Here is an 18,695-nt window from a genome sequence, read left to right on the forward strand (position 1 = left end):
ATCCACCCGCCTTGCCCTCCCAAAGTGCTAGGATTACAGGCATGAGCCACGGCACCCAGCCACAAACGTAGTATTTTAAGAAGGCAAAATTCATGCTTTTAAAAAAAACCCCAAAGATCAAGATGTCCAATGAGGACCAGGTTTGTCACAGCCTGATGCTTGAGGGTGCTGCCCTATGGGCCAGTCAGGGGAGAGCTGGGTCAGAAATGGGCTGCTCTGTGCTTGTGTGATCAGGGGCAAGTCAGTTCACCTCCCTGAGCTTCCATTCCCTCACAAACCACATTGGATAGGAAAAGTCTTCCTCACAGGTGAGGGAGAACTGCATGAGATGATGCAGTTATGCCTGCACACAGCAGGCTCCTGGCAAAAGTCACTATTAGGGATGATAAAGAGGAGTTAAATATGCTACATCACTACATCGTTTCTCCTAGGTCAAGGGCTTGTGAAAATGAGTCAATTTTGTTTCCATCATGAGGATTCATGAGGAAAATGGTTACAACACTACAGTGTTCTGGTTTTGTTTCCTTGTTTTGTTTTGTGTTTTAAAGGCAGGCTCTCAGCTGGGTGTGGTGGCTCACACCTGTAATCCTAGCATTTTGGGAGGCCAAGGCAGGCAGATCACGAGGTCAGGAGATTGAGACCATCTTGGATAATATGGTGAAACCCCGTCTCCACTAAAAACACAAAAATTAGCTGGTCATTGTGGCAAGCGCCTGCAGTCCCAGCTACTCAGGAGGCGCGGCAGGAGAATCACTTGAGCCGGGATGCAGAGGTTGCAGTGAGCTGAGATCGCACCACTGCACTGCAGCCGGCGACAGAATGAGACTCCGTCTCAAAATAAAATAAAATAAAATAAAATAAAGACAGGGTCGTATTCTATCACCTAGGCTGGAGTGCAGTGGTGCAATCATAGTTCACTGCAGCCTCAACCTCCCAGACTTCAGTAACCCTTTCACCTCAGCTTCCTGAGAAGCTGGGACTACAGGCACATGCCTCCAAACCTGGCTGGATTTTTTTTTCTATCTGTAGTAGAAATAAGGTCTTGTTATGTTGCCCAGGCTGGTCTCGAACTCCTGAACTCAAGTGATCCTCCCGCCTCAGCCTCTCAGAGTGCTGGGATGACAGGCATGGGCCACCAAGCCAGACCTAACACTATGTTTTTACCTTTAGGATGGTAGAGAGTCACCGTGGGCTGCAGGGAAAGCACTGACACAAGCCACTTCAGCCTCTAGCCTAAGACTCTCTGCACAAAGGCTGTGATATGTATCAGAACATGGCTAGAAGGTCTAGGATACCACTGGGAATAACACTATTAGTGTGATGACTAACGTTCTTTGTGTTTGTTCCTCCACTCTCTTGAACTTTTTCCTAATTGCTTTGTATTCACTGATGTCCCTCCTTTTTCAGAATATTTAATACTGTCTATGAGAAACCAGCCAACCCAGAAAGTCATAAACAGGGCACTGAAGAATCAGGTTCCCTACACATTCTTCTTGCTGACTGTAAGCTATTCCTGAGTGGAGACCACATCAAAGACACACGCGAGATCTCTTTGTCTTCAGCACAGAGAAACTCTCCAGTAAGTTGGCAAAATGAATGAAAACAGAACTTCACTTTCAGGTTTTCTAAAAATTTCTTAGCAACAGCAACTTGGTCTTGTCTTAACTGATATGATTTACCAAAAACATGGTTTACCAAAGTGCCACATCATGTCTTTGGCATAAAGCAACCTACACAACCCACAGCACCCACTTCTCATGTTTCCTTGCGTAAAGAAAAGGAGTAGGATTTTGGAAGAGGGGGAAAAATCAGCTGTAAAGTCTGATGACACCCAAGCCTCATCACACAGCATTTTTCCTCTCTGCTTTCATCACAGGTGCATACACACACACACACACACGCTCGCGCGCGAGCACAGGCATGGGTGTGAGTCTACCTGGATTCTGAACACAGGATAAAGCATGGTGCAGATGCCAAGCCTTGTGGTAAGAGGATAAACCAAAGGGGCATACAGCCAGTCACCTTGCCAGTAGCCTTGGGACAACAGTATTTAGGAAGCAAGCTTTGTGTGGGACTTAAATGCTAACTTTATAAACAGTTGGATTCACATTCTCTCCCCCAAGAGATTCTTCTCTCCACCTCCCTCCAAAGGAGTAAAATAAATCTCTGCATTCTGCCCTGGATGACTTATGATCCCGGACCAATTCCATCTCAACACTGGAAGGGGGAAATTTAAGCCCAGAAGTGGATCCAAATGCCACAAGCAATCCAAGACAAAACCACAAGAAAAACCACCCATCCTCAAATCTCTGAGTCTAGGGTCAAACTCCTGATCTACACGCCTTTCTCGGGAAGACAGCCCTAAATCCCTGTCCAGACAAGTTGTGGCTATCTGGCAGGAAAGCTTGGCTTCTGCAAAGGGGCAAGGCTGGACTGTCCATTTCTGACATGCAGCTGAACAAGCATCTGGAACAGTAGAAAAGGAAATGTCCTGCAAACCCAAGGACATGAGAAAGTCCCCTGTGGACCTTCAAAAGGACACACCCAGATGGCTTCAGGCTGAGGAGTCATAGTCATGTTTGTGACTCTTTTTCAGGCATCGCAAAGCCCAGAAAATGCAAAATCGGATTCGCAAACCTCATTGCATACTTGGAACTTGGTGCCTCATGTAGTCATTGGCCCTGGGGCAGGACTGATGGCTGACCCTGGGAGAAGGCTCTGGAGGCTCTGACTTCAGCCCTGGCCCTGCCTTGTGGGAGTGAATCCCGGGAACCTATAAAATCACTCTTCCTTCTCTATAATCTTATTGTTCATGTATAGAGTCTTACAATAAGAAAATTAGCCTGCTGAGCTAAAATAAGGCCCTTGAACACCAACCCATGGGAGAAGGAAGAAAACTACACTAGCATCTAGAACACTGTGGCCCATGATGCTTTAATGCCAGCCTCTGCAGCCAAGCAACCCCAGAAAATAAAAAATCCCAAGATTATATACCAAAGGTGTGATGCCTAATGCTTCTATGACAACTTGAGTGGCCACAGGGTGCCCAGACGTTTGGTCACACTGTCTGCGAGGATGGCCCTAGATGAGATTAACAGTGGAATCAACGGGCTCTGAGTACAGCAGATGGCCCTCCCTAATGTGCGTGGGCCCCATCCACGCAGTTGAAGGCTTGAATAGAATAAAAAAACAGAGCCTTCCCTCAGGGAGTAGGAGAACTCCTCCTGTCTAACTGCCTTCCAACTCGGACATCAGTTTTTTCCTGCCTTGGGACACAAACTGAAACATCGGCTCTTTGTGACTCTGCAGCTTGTCTGCATTTAGGCTGGACCTTATACCACCAGCCCTCCTGGGTCTCCAGCTTACAGATGGCAGATCCTGGGACTGTCAGCCTCCATAATCGCATCAGTTGATTCCTTACAATAAGCCTCTCTCTCTCTCTCTCTCTCTCCCCACCTCCCTCCTCTCTCTCTCTCTAGCTCTCTCTCCACACATACACACACACACACACGCATACACACACACACCCTATTGATTCTGTTTCCCTGAAGAATCCAAATACAAAAGGCTGTTAGCAAGAGTCCTCATGTATGCTTCAAATGCCAGTTTTGACATAATGAGCTGAAGAAATTACATTTCAAACAAACAACCCTCTGAAACACAACTCTCTTTACAAAAGAAGAGCAATTTCTGCTGTTTCCACTGCTGGGTGTGTTAATAGGGATAAAACTGAGACTTCTGAGAAGTTTAAAGACATTGAGACACATTCCCAGCTGAGGTGCACCGGCTGTGTTGACAAGGGTCTCTGTGGATGGTGGGCAGGAAACCTCACAGCGTATAAATGGAGTTGGGGGTACAGGGACAGGGCAGTGGGAGTGGGGGTGCGGGAAATCTTCACACTTTTTTTTTTTTTTTTTTGAGACAGAGTCTCACTCTGTAGCACAGGCTGGAGTGCAGTGGCACAATCTTGGCTAACTGCAACCTCCACCTCCGAGGTTCAAGCAATTCTCCCTGCCTCAGCCTCTGGAGCAGCTGGGATTACAGGCACCTGACACCATGCCCAGCTGATTTTGGGATTTTTAGTAGAGATGGGATTTCGCCATGTAGGCCAAACTGGTCTTAAACTCCTGACCTCAGGTGATCTGCTGCCTCGGCCTCCCAAAGTGCTGGGATTACAGGCATGAGCCACCATGCCCAGCACATTTCTCAAATTAAAAGAACTCTTCCTTTACTAACTGTGCACCAGTGAGAAGCCGGGAAATTTAGGAACAGAGCCAATCAGCATTTTCCACATACCTTGAGATCCACAAGCCTGTCTGAACAGTGGGCTCACAGAACAGTGCAGTTCTGCCTCAGAGAGAGAGAATGTGAGAAAATGGGAAAATAAAGTGCATTCGAAGCCTAAAAAACCTAATCAAGTCTGGCTCTTCTTCTCTAAGTGTATATTCTTTAACATGTCTTTTTAAATAATAGTCCATAAGGCTGGACACAGTGGCTCACGCCTGTAGTCCCTGCTACTTTGGAGGCTGAGGCAGGAAATCACTTGAACCCAGTAGACGGAGGTTGCAGCAAGCCGAGATCTCACCACCACACTCCAGCCTGGGTGACAGAGTGAGAGCCTGATTCAAAATAATAATAATAGTCCCTAAAAGTTGAATTTTTCCTGGGTGCCAGCTAAGCAATTTAAATTTGTGATCAAATGCAAAACATCTAAAGCACCCTGCAAGGCACGTGCTGCTGGTATCCCTGTCTTACAACTGAGGAGACTGAGGCTCAGGGAAGCCGACTTACCCATAGCCATGTAGCTAATTAGTGGCAGAGCCAGGGTTTGAAGCAGGCAGTCCAATGACCAGAAGACTTGCAGTGGGGCCTCCTTCCCACATGGGTGAGTGAAAGTGCCACACAACTACCCATGGTCTGAAATGTGCCGCGGAGATAGGCTGCATGGGGCTTGAGAGTACAGACTATGGAAGCAACTCAGGAAAATCACAGGGCATAGTGAGCACATATGACCCTTTAGAGGGCCAGGGGGTGCTCCAGCTCAGACCTCCCCAACAGGTCGCCTTAAGCCATCCCTGGCATGCCCTGCTCTGTCACTCCCACTCACTCCCATACAAGAGCCCCACTCCACGTGACACCAGACTTCGCGGCCACTTGACTTCAGCACTAAAAAACTCTTTGCCCTCCCTCATCACACTTTCCGGAACATGTCACTTTGCGCAGCTCACATTTTCATATTCCACACTGATCTGGACACACTTCTAATAAACCCTTTCTAAACTGTGGCTCCCGCAGGAGGTGTGCTGGTTTGCAGCCAGCCCACAACCACTTCCTCCCTCCTTTTGGCATCTATATCCTCTGTGCCCTGGGTGAAGCCCCCTCCCACATGGGCCTGGCCACACTGCCAGTTCCAGGAGTGGACGTGAGCCTGGAGCCTGAGCCAATCCAGGTATTGCCATCCCCAGGCCATGGCAATGGCAGGGGAGCAGGGCAGTGGGGAGGGGAAGGCACGACCAACCCGAGCCAATGACCCTCTGCTGTGAAGGCTGGAACAGGGGAGGTGGGTGCCCCTCCCAATAGCCTTGAGGCCCAGATGACATAAGCCATCATGCCACCATCTAGAAACAGAAAATAAAGGCAATATGGTGGAGGGCAGATTGTAAAGAGAGAGACCAAGTCCTAAATTGACTACTAAGCCAGCTCTCCTTAAAAACTACAAACTCTCTTTTTCACCAAAGCCAGCTGGGGCCGGGTTTTCTGTCACACATAACCTAGCAAACCTTAACTGCCTCGAGGTCTCAGGGAAGGCACTGCACGAAGGGAAACCACCACTGTAATCACAATACCTTCTTGGGGCTTTTTCCATATTTTAATAGTTAGCCTTCCACATGTAAGTATAATTTTCCTATATCCTCAAGTCTGTTTAAACCCCAGGTCTCTGCCCCTTATAGAAACAATGAACTATATACACAGAAGCAGAGTGATTTTTTTGCTTAGGGCTACCTATGAGCAGGCTTTCAATGAGGACAAACATCCGGTGACTGCGCCTCCCAGAACTGCCATGAGCCTAAGGCGAAGGCAGAGACTACATGGCTGTGATGAAGCTGAAGTCCCCTGGGTCCCTTTGCGGGCAGTGGGCCAGCCATGGGAACAGGACCCTCATCTTACCCAGAGACACACGCAGCTCAAGGACAAAGCGCCTGGTTCTAGAAAGAGCCCAGGTTTGCAATCAGACTTGGGTTTGCAGCCTGGTGCCCCCACATCCAGAGCCTGTCCCCTCAGCTATGTACTGGGTGGTATTGGGGGCCAGTGAGACAGCAGCCTACGAGGGCAGCCCAGCGAGCACCCCCCATCGAAAAAGGAACTTTGGGAAATAAAGAAGTGAAAAGACACTGCTGGCCCATCGTCCACAGCGGGAATCTTTCTTTTCTGAGATAGGCTATTATTAACCAGGAGGCGTCAACCTGGTTGAGACGTAAAGTGGTCGTTTTATTAATAAATAAATGTCCATACTGTCTTCATAGGAACAGGCAAGGCCAGATAATTTCTAGAAGAGATAAAGCACTGTTCCATCCAAACCAAAACTCATTTCTAACGAGAGAGGAGAGGTTCAAAATTACTTTAGTCTGAAATATAATCCTGAAGCCAGAGGGTTTGTTTACTCAACGGACTGTTCACCAGCTGCTCAGAAACAGGTTTCGTGTGAGTGCTCATACATCCCACTTATGCAAACAAGGAGGCCGAGGGAGGACACCAGCCCCCAGCAGGCCACAGGGGGGAGGCCTTCCTTCCTCGCCCTTCCCCACAAAGAAAACAAAACAGGACTAAACCCTTTAGACTCAATTCAGTTTTGAGTGTGACAGTCAGAGCCACCGACTCTAAGTGCAGAGACTGAGGTTCAGCGCTCAGCCCTGCAATTCCCTTGCTGGTGTGCTTCTGAGCAAGCCTCTCATCATGAACCCAAATTTCTTCATCCATTTCTACTTCCTAGCAGGTGTGGTCCAGATTCTGATGACAGAGCCTCTAACACCTCTCGTTCTACTTACTCCAAGGGGCCACAGGCTTTCTCACTTCTCCTGAGGCCATTCCAGGACATCCCAACCAGGCTGGGTTTTCTCCTTCTTCTGAATCCTGCAGCCCCTCTTCATAGGCACATCCCTGCCACTGGGCACCATCTACACATGACCTCCAGGCACGCGGGCCCCTCCTGCATCATCCACAGCACTGTGAATGTACCAGCAGGCACTGTGAGACGGCAACCCTGAGTGCCAGGTAATGCACATGTGATCTCATCACAGCCTCCAGCCAGTGAGGCAAGGAGGGCTCCCGTTATCAAAGCAAGGAAACCAAGGCCAGAAGGCACTGAGTGACCTGCCCCAGGAAGCAAGCAGGGCTCAAATCCAGGTCCATCACACTCCACAACATGAGCCCTTCACACTCCAGCAAGAGGATAGGAACTCACCTCAGACCTCTGGATGTGCCCCAACCCTATGACTCAGCACTCGACAGACACTTCTCAGGACCCAGAGGTGCCCCTGCAAGTTCTTTTGGTTGCCAGCCAGCTCCTGTGATGACCAAAAGCAACCAAAACAAGCTTGTGTCAACAGAAGGAGGGCACGCTGTGCCTCTGACTAGGAAGTTTCAGTCTCATGAAGATTTCAAGCCATCTAAATTAATCTGCAAGCTTAGTGAAATGCAGTAAGATACCAACCAATTTCCACTGAGGATCTATATGAGCTGATTCCAAAATTCATGAGGATGGGAGAAGCAGCAAGAATGGAATAGCCGGGAAAATTCTGTAAAGGAGTTAGATAGTAAAACATGCTGTAAAACTATAATAACTGAACACGGCGTGATATGGTTTGAAACTGTGTCCCCAACCAAATCTCATGTTGAACTGTAATCCCCAGTGCTGGAGGTGGGGCCTGGTGGAAGGTGACTGGATCATGGGGGTGGGCCTTCATTAATGGTTTAGCACCATTCTCTTCCTTTTGTTCTTATGATAGTGAGTGAGTGCCTGAGAGATCTGGTGGTTTAAAAGTGGGTGATACCTCCCACCTTGCTCTTTGTCTTGCTCCTGCTCCCACCATGTGAGTGTCTACTCCCCCTTTGCCTTCCACCATGATTGGAAGCTTCCTGAGGCCTCCCCAGAAGCAGAAGCTGCCATGCTTCCTGTACAGCATGCAGAACCATTAGACAATTAAAACTCTTTTCTTTATAAATTACCCAGTCTCAGGTATTTCTTTATAGAAGTGCAAGAACAGATTAATACACAGTGGCTTCCCACATTAACAATCAGATGCTATAGCAGAATAGGAAGTCCAGAAATACACCCAAATACACACTGGAATCTAGTATAGGATAAAGATGGCATTTCAAATGAGTGAGAAAAAGGTAACTCATTAAATATTTTGTTGATAACCACCTATATCTCATGCTTTATATCAGAATAAATTAGATGGATCAGACTTAAATGTAGAAAATAACACCATAAAAGTACTAGAAGAAAATATAGGAGAACTCCAAAATCCGTTTTTTAAAAAGGATGATAAATGTAAACACATAAAAATGTCTTATAGTCAAGGCAAATAGGCCGGGAGCAGTGGCTCACACTAGTAATCCCTGCACTTTGGGAGGCCGAGGTGGGCAGATCACCTGAGGTCAGGAGTTCGAGACCAGCCCAGCTAATATGGTGAAACCCCATCTCTACTAAAAATACAAAAATTAGCCAGGCATGGTGGTGGGCGCCTGTAATCCCAGCTACTTCGGAGGCTGAGGCAAGAGAATTGCTTGAGCACAGGAGGCAGAGGTTGCAGTGAGTGGAGATTGCACCACTGCTCACCAGCCTGGGTGACAGAGTGAGACTCCATCTCAAACAAACAAACAAAAAAAAGTCAAAGTAAATGATATACTGGGAGAACTATTTCCAACTCATTACAAATTTTGGTTTTTGGTTTTTGGTTTTTGGTGGGGTTTTTTTTGTTTTTTTTTTCTTAAGACAGAGTCTCACTCTGTTACCCAGGCAGGAGAACAGTGGCACAATTTTGGCTCACTGTAACCTCTGCCTCCAAGGTTAAAGTGATTCTCCTGCCTCAGCCTCCCAAGTAGCTGGGATTACAGGCACGCACCATCACACTCAGCTAAGTTTTGTATTTTTAGTAGAGATGGGGTTTCACCATGTTGGCCAGGCTGATTTTGACTCCAGACCTCAAGTGATCCACCCACCTCAGCCTCCCAAAGTGCTGGGATTACAGGCATGAGCCACGGCACCTAGCTAACTCATTATAAATGTTTTAAAATTTAATCTCCTTAATATATATATAGTCCCTGCAAACCAATAACAAAGATCAATAATCTAATTGAAAAATTGGTAAAGAACATAACACAGGCAGTTCACACACACACAGACACACACACACAAACCCAAATGGCTCCGCATTCTTAACTATGAAAAAATGTCCAATCTCACTTTCAATAAGAGAAATGTAATTTTGATCTTCACACAGATTCAGTTTTTCACCTATTAATTTAGCAAAAATAGAACTGTCTGAAAACACACTGTTGGCAAGGATGTAGAGAAACACTCTCTCATTACCTGTTTGTGGACATGTAAATTGTTACAACACATACAGAGAGCAGTGTGACAATATCCATCAGTTACAAAAGGTATAGCCCTTAACCAGTAATTCCATTTCTAGGAATTTGTCCTATGTGGCGGAAAGTCAGGGACGCTGAACAGAGGGACGGCTGAAGCCATGGCAGAAGAACATAAATTGTGAAGATTTCATGGACATTTATTAGTTCCCCAAATTAATACTTTTATAATTTCTTACGCCTATCTTTACTGCAATCTCTGAACATAAATTGTGAAGATTTCATGGACACTTATCACTTCCCCAATCAATACCCTTGTGATTTCCTATGCCTGTCTTTACTTTAATCTCTTAATCCCATCATCTTCGTAAGCTGAGGAGGATGTATGTCGCCTCAGGACCCTGTGATGATTGCGTTAACTACACAAATTGTTTGTAGAGCATGTGTGTTTGAACAATATGAAATCTGGGCACCTTGAAAAAAGAACAGGATAACAGCAATGTTCAGGGAACAAGGGAGATAACCTTAAACTCTAACTGCCGGTGAGCCGGGTAGCACAGAGCCATAGTTCTCTTCTTTCAAAAGCAAATAGGAGAAATATCGCTGAATTCTTTTTCTCAGCAAGCGACATCCCTGAGAAACAGAATGCGTCCCTGAGGGGAGGCCTCTGAAATGGCCACTTTAGGGGGTGGCTGTCTTTTATGGTCGAAGCCAAAGGGATGAAATAAGCCCCAGTCTCCTATAGCACTCCCAGGCTTATTAGGATGAGGAAATTCCCGCCTAATAAATTTTGGTCAGACTGGTTGTCTGCTCTCAAACCCTGTCTCCTGATAAGATGTAATCAAAGACAATGCGTGCCCAAAACTTTATCAGCAATTTTAATTTTGCCCCGTCCTGTGATCCTGTGATCTCACCCTGCCTCCATTTGCTTTGTGATGTTTTATTACCTTGCGAAGCATGTGATCTCTGTGACCCACACCCTATTCATACACTCCCTCCCCTTTTGAAAATCGCTAATGAAAATGTGCTGGTTTTATGGCTCAGGGAGCATCACGGAACCTGCTGACTTGTGATGTCTCCCCCGGACACCCAGCTTTAAAATCTCTCTTTTGTACTCTTTCCCTTTATTTCTCAGACCAGCTAATGCTTAGGGAAATAGAAAAGAACCCACGTTGAATATCGAGGGTGGGGTTTCCCCTGATAGTCCTACAGGTATGTTTCCACATGTGTGAAATGACACCTACATGTCCATTAACAGGAGATTGATTAAACAAATTATGTTACATCCATCTAATGAACACTAGAGATTGATTAAACAAATTATGTTACATCCATATAATGAACACTAGAGATTGATTAAACAAATTATGTTACATCCATATAATGAACACTAGAGATTGATTAAACAAATTATGTTACATCCATATAATGAACACTAAGCACCTATATAAACGAATGAAGAGTTTTTTATAGCCTAACAAGGAATAACCATCCAGACACACAAGATATTTTTATAAAGCAAGATGACAAGCATAGTGTATGTATAAGAGATAGAAAAGATATCCACATGCAAAAGAATAAAGTTGGACCCCTATAAATCATGTAAAAAAATTAACTCACACCATATACAAAAATTACCTCAAAATGGAGCTTCCATATAAGTATGTAAGACTTATATGTAAGAGCCAAATTTATAGGAAAAAATAGCATAAACCTTTGTGACACTGGATTAGACAATGGCTTATTAAATATGACACCAGAAGCAAAACCAACAAAAGAAAAACTACATAAATTGGACTCATCAAAATTTAAAACTTTTGTGCTTCAAAAGATATAATCAAGAAAGTGAAAAGACACCCCCATAGAATGGGAGGAATCACTTGCAAACTATACATCTGATCAAAGTATTTGTATGTAGAATATATAAAGAACTCTTACCCATCAATAATAAAAAGACAAATAATCCAATGTAAAATGGGCAAAAGACCTGAATAGACAGTTCTTGAAAGAAGATTTACAAGTGCACAATACACAAATGCAAACAAGGTCAACATCACTAGCCGTCAGTGTATTGCAAATTAAACCCACAACAAGATGCCACTTCACACCCCCTAGGATGGCTATAAGCAAAAAGACAGACAATAACAAATGTTGGTGAGGATATAAGAAATCATAACCCTCATACACTTCTAGTGAGATGTAAACTAGTACAGCAATTTGGAAAACCATTTGGCAGTTTGTCAAAAGGTTAAACATGGAGTTATCACATGACCCAGAAATTCCACTCCTAGGTATATTCCCAAGAGCCATCAAAATATATATATGTCCACACAAAAACTCATACACTTGTTCAGAGCAGCATTATTCATAATAGCCCCAAAAAGGAAACAACTTAAATATCTGATATGGTTTGGCTGTGTCCCCACCCAAAGCTCATCTTGAATTATAGTTCCCATAATCCCCATGTGTTGTGAGAGGGACCTTGTGGGAGGTGATTAGATTATGGGGGTAGTTCCCCCATGCTGTTCCCATGATAGTGAGTTCGCATGAGATTTGATGGTTTTATAAGGGGATTTTCCCCACTCCGCTCTGCACTTCTCTCTCCTGCCACCATGAGAGGACATGTTTGCTTCCCCTTCTGCCATGATTATAAGTTTCCTGAGGCCTCCCCTACCATGCAGAACTGTGAGGCAATCAAACCTCTTTCCTTCTTAAATTACCCAGTCTCAGGCAGTTCTTTATAGCAGCCCCTCAGAACAGGCTAGTACAATATCTATCCATTGATGGATGGGTAAATAAAAGATGGTATACCCATTTGATGGAACACTATACGGCAATAAAAAGAAATGATACATGCTACACATAGATGAACCCTGAAAACATTATACTAAATAAAACAAGCTATTCACAAAAGACTACACATTGTATGGCCCCATGTATATGAGAGACCAGAATAGGGAAATCTATACACATAAAGAAAATTCAGAGACGCATAGGGATTAACTACTATGGATTCATGGTTTCAGTCTGGAGTGATGAATGTATTCTAAAATTGATTTCAGTGATAGATGCATAACTTTGTAAATATACTAAAAACCACTGAGTTGGACACTTTTTTTTTTTTAGAGAGATAGGGTCTGGCTATGTTGACGAGGCTGGTCCAAACTCCTGGCATCAAGCAATCCTCCCATCTTGGCCCCCAAAGTGCTAGGATTACAGGCATGAGCCACCATGCCTGGCTGGGTTGGACACTTTAAATGAGTGAATATGGTATATAAGTTATATCTCACTAAAGTCATTATAAGAAATAGGGAAGGAATGTGTGTGTGTGTGTGTGTGTGTGTGTATGCATGTATATATTACATTCACTTGCTTCTACATTTATAAAATCTCCCTGGAAAGATTTGACAAGAAATTGACAACATAAAGTGAAGAAAATTGTGTGGCTAAAGAGTAGAATGCTTTTTGTTATATCCTCTTTTGTTCTTTGTGAATTTCGAACCATGTGAACATATGACCTATTTTAAAACCAAGTAAATAAATAAAATTCAATATAAATGATTAAAATAAATTTGAAATGGACTAAGTCTGTGTCAGCTGCCCCTCTGGCAGGCGACCCTTTCCCCAGAGCCCACCCATGGCCACCTCCGTGTGGCTTTACCCAGCTCTACTGGTGACTTCAGAACCCAAACTCAGTGACTCAAACCTTTCCTCCACCTTGGCTGTTTCCACTGAAGTAGTTCTGTAGCCCAAGGACCAGCGTTCTGCCAAAACTATATTACTTGTCAATAAACAGCAAATGTGAACTCTGACATTTGGAAAAAGCAATCAAGAAAATGAAAATGGATCGTGGGAGAGGAAGATTGAAGCACACAGGTGCTGCCAGTGTAGACAGGAGGACTAGCAGGCGACCCTGAGCCAGGCGGTCCCTCTGATTCTCTGAGGACACAGACCTGCCTCGCTTTTACCCTCTGAGCTCTACACTGCACCTCCTCCTCAGGACACAAGAAGTAACAGGCTCTACACTGCACCTCCTCCTCAGGACACAAGAAGTAACAGAGCTTCCCTTAGAAAACCAGCTACACTTGAAGAAATGAAGAACATGACTCAGAACCCACTCTTCAGCCCTAGCCTCTGCCCCACCCTCTAAGGAAGCAGGTGTTGGAGGCCCCTGGACAATCAACAGGCTAGCCAGGGTCTTGCCACCATGGCCTGCCACCAAGACACATTCCCAATAACCAGCCTACCTCCCTTTCTGCCCTGGGCACAGCCCTCTGAGCTCCACCCGACACCTTCCACCTAGAGCATTTTTGACATGCCACTGAGAGGCAAACACCAGTGTGATAGAAATCTCATCTTATTCCACTGCAGGTGGGCCACTTCAGACAAACAATAAGTCACACGAGGCAGAAGTATTTTCCTATAGTGCAGCAAGAGCCTCCAGATCTCCAGTAGCCAAGCTCCAACACAATCCAGCTCCGGCAGATCCCTCCCCAACACAGAGGCTGGGGAGACCTTGGATGCACCCTCGACTCACCCCTGTCCTGGGGCACCCCCTCCCACCACACTGTAGCCCCTCTGTTCCAGCACCCAGCACCCAGTCACCCAGTCAAGCACCATGGCTCAACATACCAGGTCAATAACTCAAATGCCCGAAGGCCTTGTACACAAAAGAAACCAGAGCAGCAGGATTGCCAAGACCTAAACGAGGGAACAAACAACAGTGACAAGTGGTGGACAATGCTCTGTCTTCGAGTCAAAAAGGCACAAATAGCGGCACCCTGCCCAGCCTAGGTAGAGTGGCAGCCACCCAGTTCCTGTCCGGCTGCCCCTGGAACAGAGGTCTTGCACTTCCATGTATCCCCTTCTGTCAAAAGAAGCAGGAAATCTAGATTTTTATATAAAGGCTCCTAACTTATAAGTGTTCTCAACTATCTTAGTTTTTAAAACACCGTGCAGACCAAAAAACAAAACAAATGTCTATGGGCCAGATTTTTCGGCCCCAGGCCATCAGTTTGCCATCTCTGACTTGGTTCCCTGACCATGGTTCATTAGGTCCTATGTGCCAAGCATGAGTGATATTTAGTAATTTGGCTCAAAATCATGAGTCCAGAGAGATGTAATGATATGCACGTTCCACCAAATCCTTCCTTATCTCTGTTCACCAACAGTTCAACCATGACTAAGGAGTGTTGACCATTATTTATATAACCTAGTTGCTTCCTCTCCCTCCTGGGCACCATCCCATTGGGGTTAGTTAACCAAGTGTTAGCACTGTTGATTGACCCCAGGATGGGCATGCAGCACACTGCACAGACTATGCCCCTGGGGGCTTATGCTTCATAGAGGATCATCCAGCATGGTCCGGACAAACCTGAAGAGCTCAATGACAAGTCTTCAGGTTTTCTTCATTACAGTAAAGTGTTTACCCTCCATCTGCTCCCCACCTTGTTTCTCTTTCCCTCTCTCAGTCCCTGAGGGACAGATCCAATGCTTACTCTTCCAAGACAAAAGCAGTACACATTAAATCCGGCAACAGCAAATGCCCCAAGACCTGTTCCTCCAGCTCTCGGGTGTGTTTGCAAAGGGTTGGTTCTGCTTTGTTTTTATATAAGGTGCCAGGGGAGGGAAGTGAGGTTTAAAGCAGAGAAGGTAGCCTCTAGGGGCAGCTCCATGGAGTCAAGGACAGTGGCAAGATGACTCAGAGGGGCCCTTGGTGGACCCAGGGGACCTGACCACCACCTGGAAACTCTGAGGTCACAGTGCTTTGGGACACAAGTCATAAGGGGCCCTTTCAGTACCACTTATCCCTGCAGCCTGGGTAGGGGAGGCATGGGAATGTCAGTCCTCACCACCCACTCCTTCTAGGCAGATGCTCCCAATGCCCCCTCCACCCAGCCCCAAGGCCCAGCTACATGACTGGAGTTTTCATGAGTAAGTTTCACCTATGAGTCCTCTTCTTCCTCACCAAACCTACACCCTTCCCTTTCTGGCCACGTCCTTCACAATGCCCTCCTTCTCTGGGCCCTTCAGGACAGTCTAACACGTTCCTCTTTCTCCTCTTCATCCACTCAGGCCTCCAGTCCTCCCAAGTGGTCCTTCCAGCACCTTCCACAGGTCTCCCCAGCCATCCTGCACCCCCTACACCAGCCACGTAACTATTCATGCATTCTTGGTAAATCCCTGGTACAATCTAATCTGGACCAACATTTCTACAGAAGCCCTGTGATTACTTCACTCCTGTGTTCAAATCCTCCATTTGCTCCTCTCACCCACTACAAATCCCCAAATCCTCCAGCTAGAATTGACTTCCAAAATCCAGCTGCGATGGCAAGGGTGAGCCAGACTCCTCCCCTTCCCCAGCTGCTCATCCTCAGGCAAGACACTTCACCACTTGAGCCTTGGTTTTCTCATCTGTGAAATGGGGATGATAAACCAAAATTAAAATTCTAAGCCCCTCGACCACATGAATGAACCCGTCCTCTCAGGAAGGCTATTGATGGCAATTTGGAATCTCGGCAGTGCCAAAGCTAACCTGAAAAACTAATTCAGGCCATGCTGGGAAGGGTAGGGGGCTGGACATACCTGATTCTACCCTCCTCCCCTTTGGAATTATTGATAGACCCTTTAAGTCTGACAAGAAACATTTACAATCTATTTTCTCCAAAACCTGCTACCTGGAGGCTTCACCTGCATAATAAAACCTTGGTCTCCACAACCACTTATCTTAACCCAGACATTTCTAAGTCTTTAGACAATAACTTAACTCTTTCAACCAATTGCCAATCAGAAAATCTTTGAATCCACCTATGGCTTGGAAGCCATCCCCACTTCCAGTTGTCCTGCCTTTTCTGGACCAAACCAATGTACATCTTACATGTATTTGATGTCTCATGTCTCCCTAATATGTATAAAACTAAGCTGTACCCCAACCACTTCGGGCACATGTTCTCAGGATCTCCTGAGGGCTGAGTCATGGGCCAGTGGCCACTCATATTTGGCTCAGAATAAATCTCTTTAAATATTTTACAGAGCTTGACTCTTTGTTGACAGGACTGACAGTACACCACTCATAGGCACGAGGAAAACATATAAAATGCTTATTACAGAGTCCATTACACAGTAAGGCTTAATAAATATTAGTTGTCATTATTGTCATCATCATCACATATTTCCAAGTGATCATTTTTCACAAACCCTACCCTCGGCAAAGCTTGCTTCACCCATCTGGTCCTGGAAGAACCTCTTCTTCCTCCCATCCTGCCAAGTCCTAATAGTCCTCCTCCGCCACCATGCCTTCCCAGACTATTCTGGTCCCTAACCAAAGCCACTGTACCCATCCTTTCTCAGTTTATCTAGCACTGCTTTTAATACATGGCTCCCCTGTGGGACTGGATGGCTCCTTATCTGCCAAGTAGAATCATTCAAGGCATAAGTCAAAAATAAAATTCTAAGCCCCCCAGCCAGTTGAACAGACCTGGCTGTTCAAACCTGAAAAACTAAATTCCAGGCCTAGACAAGAAAGAAGGTCAGACATGCTGTATTATACCCCTCCCTTTTGGAGTTTAGGCACAAATGACCAGCATCAATAATGAAATAGAGATCATAAGACTGGCAAAACAAGGCTCTTTGTGGCAATAAGATAGCAAATTCCAACCTGATTCTGTATAGCATCACATGACAAATAGCAGGCCCCGAAGGAAATGAAATTTTACCCAAAAATATCTGTGACATAGTTTGAAATGGCCCTGGAAAGCCATCTTTTATGGGGAAATTTTTGCATCTGTAGAGAATCTTCATTAATGCAGCTAGGCCTTTGGTGGATCTAGGAGAGATTAACTAAAAGTCTGACACCTTTTACGGTCTGAAAAGAGACATTTACCATCTATTCTCTCTGAAGCCTGCTACCTGGAGGCTTCATCTACATAACAAGAACCTTGGTCTCCACAACCCCTCTTATCTGAACTCAAGCATTTCTTTCTATTGCCTTCAAGTCTTTAGACAAAGCTTAACTCTTTCAACCAACTGTCAATCAAAACCTCTTTGAATCTGCCTATGGCCTATAGGGTTATAGGCCCCACTTCAAGATGCCCTACCTTTCTGGGCTGAACCAAAGTAAACCATCCATATATTGATTCATGTCTTTGCCTGTAACTTCTATCTCCCTAAAATGTATAAAGCCAGGCTGAAACCTGACCACCTCAGGCCCATGTTCTCAGGACCTCTTGATATTGTTCCCCAAGCCAATATGGTCACTCATATAGAGTTTGGGGTTTTTGTCAACAAAGGGCATTATCCTATCCCCTAGATTGAGCTGGATGGTCCTTGACCTCTGATGTGTCCCATGGCACCCCTATGTTCACAGTGGGTGCTAACTAAACACCCTGGGAAGAACACTGTCTACTCAGCCATGTTTTCTCCTAGGTGCTGGGTTCAGTGTTGGGGAGACCTGGCTGGACAGGGCCAAACTCAGCCTACCACATCTTGGAGGCCCAGAAAGGGCCAAGCTGAGCATCCAAGCCCCTAGACTTAAGTCCAGAAACAGATGCACCTGCCTGATAATTGTGGTCATATGGCTGCATCCTCATTTATGGACAGAAGCAAGACCAAAAGGTTGGGTGTAAATTACATCTGTTTTCAGAATCGTATTTTTCAATACAACAGGACACTTGGCTGCTTAAAGGAGAGCCAGAGACTTAGTTGACACACTCTCATTCTAAACATCCAATAGCCCTTGGAAGCATGTACTCTAATTAATGATGAGAAACAGCACCCAGAAAGGTTCAGTAAACTGACCGTATCAGACAACCGGCAGGCCTTGAAGCTGAGATTCTCGGCATATCTCAACCCTGGCACCCTTGAAATTCGGGGCTGGATAATTCTTTGGGTGGGGGTGGAGGTGCTGTTCTGTGTACTGTAGTATGTTTAGCAGCATCTTGGCCTCTACCCACTAGATGCCAGTAGTAAATTCTCCCTATCCCTACAGCCGCTCCCCACCCTGACAACCAAAAATGTCTCCAGATATGACAAAATAACACCAGAGGGCAAAATCCTCCCCAGTTAAGAACCATTTGAGCGATCTTGTTCTCTCCCTATACCAT

The 18,695-nt window shown here is 45.5% G+C and overlaps 1 protein-coding gene across 1 annotated transcript in view; it reads right to left on the bottom strand.

Moving 5' to 3' along the window:
- The window catches only part of FAM174B (family with sequence similarity 174 member B), a 38,660-nt gene that overhangs the window by 13,967 nt on the left and 5,998 nt on the right, over positions 1–18,695 (bottom strand). The window lies entirely within an intron of this gene.

This window comes from Macaca mulatta, chromosome 7 (assembly GCF_049350105.2).
Source record: "Macaca mulatta isolate MMU2019108-1 chromosome 7, T2T-MMU8v2.0, whole genome shotgun sequence".
NCBI classification, from domain to species: Eukaryota; Metazoa; Chordata; class Mammalia; order Primates; family Cercopithecidae; genus Macaca; species Macaca mulatta.